Consider the following 5,609-nt stretch of genomic DNA (forward strand, 5'->3'; position numbering starts at 1 on the left):
ACATCATCACAACAATTGATCATGAGTCAAAATGTCTTTCAGGGATAGAACTTTCTGGAGACCACAAAGCTGCCATCTATTTCATTAGTAGAAAGTTGCACAAACTTGGCTAAACCTGTTTTGCACAATTTGTGCTTTCTAAAATCACTGGTTGATGAGCTGGAAGTAAAAGAACTTGTATTTCAGTTCACTTGCAGATTGAACCCACTGTTGCCAAAACGTTGAGTTAGCATCTTATCTGTATGTTGATTTTTGTTTGATAGTACCCTTTACTGAGCAAAGTTCATCTCCTGGTTAGTGCCATGCTTACAAAGAAAATCCCTGATGGCATTTAGAGAATTTCACATCTTTTTTCTTTTAAATTTTTGGATCTGTGTCTTCTAAAGATTTCTTTTTTATGTGGATGTAAAATAGAGACAACTTGAGGCAACTCAGAATTACTATATCTATCCTACTTAGAAAGTAACTTGAATGTTATTGGAAGGATATGCTTTATTCACAAGGTACAGGGATAAAGTGGGATTATGTATTAAGGAAATATGCTCATATAAAGAAATATCGCTGATAGATACATTTAGGTGAAGACCAATGGAAACGGAAATAGAAGTGGTGTGATCTTCAGAGTATACTACACAGACCATCTGATAGAGGAAATCGATGAGTTTAGTAAAACATACAATATATCTGAAACATAAACATGGGATAGTAGGGAAAGATGAAGGCAGTTATTCTGGTATCTGCTGGGACTCTGTCTGTTCCCAAATCAGAATAGCTAATTTCTTGATTTGTCTTTATGGTTATTTCACCCTCAAAAAGGCAGAGGAACCAGCAAGGCAAAATTCTGTTCTGGATAGTATTCTCATCAAAGGAAGGAACTTGTTGCTATGGTGAAATGATGGGAACCTTCAGGGGAAGAGATAATTCCATCTTAGAATTCATGATATAGAAGGAGAAGTAAGCAGGGAAGAAACTTGTATGTACCTCGGTTCTTTGAAAAGCAGCATTCCAAAGCTTCAGTGAATGGGTAGAATCACATTTTACAAAGAAAGTAAATACAATGGAAAACTCTCAAGAACAAAATTATGAAAACTGAAAGAAAAAACATTTCATTGAGGAGGAAAAGAGGAAGTTGTTTAAAGATAATGATGTATATACCCAGGGGACTAATTTAATAAATTAGATTTTTTAAAAAAAATGTACAGAGTATAGGCTGGGACAAGTAGTTGAGGATGAATATAAAAGGATGGCATGGTCCAGTAAGAAGAGGATCAGCCCTGCTAAATCTCCGAATGAGCTGAGACTAACATGGAAAGCTAATAAAGATTAAAAAAGAGGAGTTTTAAAAGTCATATTGGGAAAAAGAGGAGATTATGATCTTTAGGGCTGACAGAACCATAACCATCAAGAGGCCGAGTTATTTAGCTTTCATTTTGCTTCTGTCTCTGTGTGTCTTTCTATCTGTCTCTCCCCATGTCTGTGTGTCTCTGTTTCTGTCTTTCTCAACTCTAGGGTGGTTCAAAACTTAGGAAAGGCAGCATTGAAGGCACTTTACCCCGCAGATTAGCTTTTGTATTTTCTCAAATTTATTTGTATTATATTACTCAGCAGATATTGGGGGCTGAGAGAAAGAAACTTTAGACTCAATATGTTCTCTAGGGTTTGTTGGAATGTTCTTTCTCCCCCCATCCTGCAATGTGTATGAACATGCAGAGTGACAATTAGTTCAACTTACTAGACAAATTGACTAGATCAAGCATCCAAGGATGATGGTACCCCAAGCAAAGAAAGCCCTGCTAATCAAATGCTAGTGGTATCTGTGCCTTGAACGCTTGGACTGTCAGATTGTTGTTACCAAGAATTATGGGAGTTAGCAACCAGCTTTTTCCTTTTTCAGGTTTTATTCTTAGGCAATTTCTTCTTTCTTTATTTTTCATTGCCCCAATTATTACAAAACAAAAAAGAGCTATATTTTAAAACCAAATCTTAGCATTATATAATTAAAATTCTGTATAATTAAGACAAACCAGCTGAAGAAAGTAAAATGAAAATTATTTCCATCAAGTGTTTATGAAACCTTTTTACTTGTATAGCACAGGTGTGTTACTGATCACCCAAGGCTTCCTCTCTCCCCTGGCTAGAGCATGCACAGTCTGGCAGGTTCAGGGAGCCGTGGCTTCTAGCATGTGGCTACTACTTCTTATCCTCTCCCAGGTTTCTAGAGGATATCTTTGGTATGACAGGATACGTTCTTAAGACTCACCACTGTAGCTCATGAGTCCCATTATTGTGTTTCCCATTTATACAAAATTAATCACCATGACATCATTAACTTTTGAACATAAAATATTTTCCAAATGAAAAGACAAAATCAATAATTACAATATTTATTTAGTAGAAGGCAGAAGCAGGAATATTAAAAAAATTTTTTTACTCAGTAGGAGTTAAAAGCAAAAATGACCAAAGCATCACAATTTACCCTTAAACATGCATCAGACTCTCACAAATACTGCTTCTGTAGGAGAGTGGGTACATACTTATAGAAACTTAGCAGGGAGGCATATGAGTGAGGAAACCCATGTGCCTAAGGAAACTCACAAGTCTGGACTTGTATCCAATTTCTTTCAGGGACAATTTGTATCATGAAGCTGCTTCTTTGCTGGAACTTTTCTGGTTTCTAATGGCCTTCCTACTGCCCCTCTTATGCTCTTCAAATGAAGTAGCAGCAAACTCTTTTAAGTATTAGTCACTCTTAACGGGGGGCTAGAAAAAATATGTTCCTTAGCAAAAAAAAAAAATCAAAATTGTACTTGTTCAGTGACAAGCAATTCTGTGTCTGTCTGTCTGTCTGTCTATCTCTGTCTCTCTCTCTTTAATTTTCTTAAGATGATAAACTACAAAACTCCTGAGGTTGGTTCCCTAGGCAGTTCAAAAAAGTCCAACCAGTTCTTCATCTGCCAGAATTCTTTTTCCAATCAGCTCCTAGCAAATCAGACCTCTTGTCTAATAGGGCAACCATGCATTCTGGAATTGTCCTTCTTTCTCTGAAATTTCTCTTTCCTTTGATGATTCCTCTTTCTTTCCCTTTCCCCAAATATGGACAGATGCCAGGATTCTCTCTTAAATTCCCTCTCTCTATTTACAATGCATTAACCAAAAATGGTCTCCTTAAATTTTTCTGAAAATGTTTTATTCTGTCCTGGCTCTATTTTTGATCATGCTGTCCCTTCACCTTGGAATACACTTACTTTCTATTTTCTCTATTTCATATTTCAGTTCAAATGTCAGATCCTCACAGAATCACAAATTAGAAAGAGGTCTCAAGAGGCAACCAGTGCAACCCAAGCCTAAAAAAGAATTATTTCTACACTATTCCTGATACATGGCAATTCAGCCTTTGTTATTAGACTTCCAGTGTTTGAGAAAAACCTGGAAAGACTAACATGAACTGATGCAAAGTGAAGTAAGCAAAACCAGGAGAACAATTTATTCAATAACAATATTGTTGTTAAAGGTAATCGATATAAAGATAATTGATAATATAAAGATAATTAACTGTGAAAGACTTAATAACTGTCATCAATACAGTCATCTACCAGACCTCCAAAGGACCATGTTGAAAAATACTATCCACCTCCAGATGCAGAACTGATGGACTCAGATTGCAGATTGAAGCATATTTCCCCCTTTAATTTTCTTCCCCCTCCCCACCAAAACCCATGACTGATGCAGAAATAAGTTTTGCATGATGTCACATGTAAAATGGACATCATATATCTTGTTTTCTCAATGGGTGGGGGAGGGGAAGATGATTTGTGGCTGAAATTAAATCAATTAAATTAAATTAGAAAGAAAAAAAGAAGAGCTCTAGTGATAGGAGCTCTTTCCTGAAGCAGCAGCCCAGTCTCTTTGCAACTTTCATTCATTACTTGTACTTCTGTCTCCTGGGGATAAGCAGTGGTATCCTTTCACATACATGAAGACAGCTATCACATCATCGATCTTCCCTTCCCTCATTCTTCTCTTGTTTGAGCTAAACACCCCCAGCTCTTGCAGCTAGTCCTCATGTGGCATGACCTAGAGGCCCTTCACCATCCTGGTTGTGTGGTTGCCTTCCTCAGGATACTCCCCAGCTTATCAATGTCCTTCCTAAAATGTGGCTCCCAGAACAGAACACAATACTCCAGATATGATCTGGCAAGGGCTGAGAACAGCGGGACTCTCACCTCCTTATTCCTGAAAGCTGCGCCTCCATGAATCATTTTGTGGTTGACCTAGACGGAAGTCTTCTTTTCCTGCTCTGAGCTCCCATGTCATGTTGTTGTACCATTCTATGCTACTTAAACATAATACAAGACCTTTTCTATACATTTCTTATCTTTCCTTCTGGAATAGATTATAAAATTTCTTGAAGTTAGAGATTAAGCCCTCATTTATCTTTGGACCCCCCGCCCCCCCAATAGCTCCTAACATAGTGGGACATATTAAGTTGTTAATAAATGTTTGTTGAATAGATAAATGAATAAAATACTTATCTCTAACCATGCATTGATTTTTAGATGCCAGCTCTAAAAACTTATCTTTGGATGTAACGTATACTGGGAGAGCCATCATCTTGATTTTATTTTAACTCTATCTAGCATAGAAACTACTAATATTACTACCTCTCTCTCTCTTCCTCTAGGTATTTTTATTTTTCTCCTTTTTTTTCTACTCTAGTTGACGTTGGTTATCACATTTTTTCCCCCAGAATTTTATGAACAAATGCTGGGAAGGAATAGCTTTTGATAAGAGTTCACAAGAGGTCATGAAATAGTACATTAGCAAAATGCTTCAAAAAAATCTTATCAGTAGCAGCATATTAAAAAAGGCATATTTTTTGGAACACTTTTCTTGGACAGGATATAAACAGAATTGGAACAGTTAGAAAGTTTAACTTAGACCCAGGTTTATAATGTGATAATTTCCTTTGCAATTTGATGGGAGTTCTCCAGTTTTATACCTTAAGGAATACATAATTCCTTTAAAAATATTAAATTCAGGAAGCATTTTTTAAGCATATAACAATTGTAAGGTATGGTATTGGAAGATCCTTATGGGGTATTGAATTTAATTATGTGTATATATATATAGTTATTATTTATTAATAGTTTAAAACTGTACTAAGACTTGTGGAACAAGTGGAATACTCTTTATCAACTACTAAGTGCAAAGCTATTTTCTAGGTGCTAAGTTTGATATGTACATAAATGGAGGCAGACTTTTTCCCCCAAGGAACTTTTGACCCAGTAGATGAGATAAAAGAAGTACAAAAAGAGAGATAGAAAGAAAACCACAGAAGGTTTAGGAAGAATGTGAAATATTTTCAGTTGGAGGAGTATTTATGAAGGATCATCAATGGTGGGTAGGATAGATGGAGAAGAATGGGGAGGGCCACTCAGGTGGAATGAATGATTTGAGCAAAGGCAAAGAGGGAAGAAACTTTGATCTGAGGATTATCTACAGAGCTGTCTGTTTGTAATGACGGCTTTTCTCTTTCTTTCTTTCTTTCTTTCTTTCTTTCTTTCTTTCTTTCTTTCTTTCTTTCTTTCTTTCTTTCTTTCTTTCTTTCT

Source organism: Petaurus breviceps, unplaced genomic scaffold (assembly GCF_028583685.1).
Source record: "Petaurus breviceps papuanus isolate PSGF00001 unplaced genomic scaffold, PetGlider_PUasm1.0 38, whole genome shotgun sequence".
Classification (NCBI taxonomy): domain Eukaryota; kingdom Metazoa; phylum Chordata; class Mammalia; order Diprotodontia; family Petauridae; genus Petaurus; species Petaurus breviceps.